The sequence below is a fragment of the Populus alba genome, chromosome 2, assembly GCF_005239225.2.
Source record: "Populus alba chromosome 2, ASM523922v2, whole genome shotgun sequence".
Lineage (NCBI taxonomy): Eukaryota > Viridiplantae > Streptophyta > Magnoliopsida > Malpighiales > Salicaceae > Populus > Populus alba.
The window spans coordinates 5,974,065-5,974,602 of NC_133285.1; positions in this window are offsets into that span (position 1 = coordinate 5,974,065).

A 538-nucleotide genomic window follows, 5' to 3' on the forward strand; every position below is an offset into this window, starting at 1 on the left:
CCTTCAATCGTGGACCCTTTCATCATTTAGAGTTTAAGATGTTCTATGCGAGGTACCCATACATCCCTTTCTTAAAGTTTTTGGGCTGTCACCACCGATATTAAAGCATTCAGTTTGGGAAGTCTCTCTCCTTCAAAAGTTATTTCTCGCCTTAGGTGTTTGGAAAGTGACAGTTTTCGCATAACAAATCTATTAGTGCTTTGTATTTACTCAACAATCATGCCTAGTATTATGTCAGAAAATCATGTAGGCTCTAAGGGAATCAAATCTACTTCTGTTTCATACCCGGATAAACTAACCCCCCACATCCACATATACAATATATTGTTTCAACCATGTTTCTCCATTGGAAGTTCAATTACAAACCCCTTCTCTACCATTTTTACTTCCTTTCTCAATTTAGTGACAATTCTCTTAGCAATGAATGAGTGGGTGGCCCCGGATCAAACGAACACATGCACATTAAAACCATTCAATAGAAGTGTAACCTGCACCAATCTGATGGCAGCCCTGGCCTCCTCTGTGTCAGGTGGAAGAC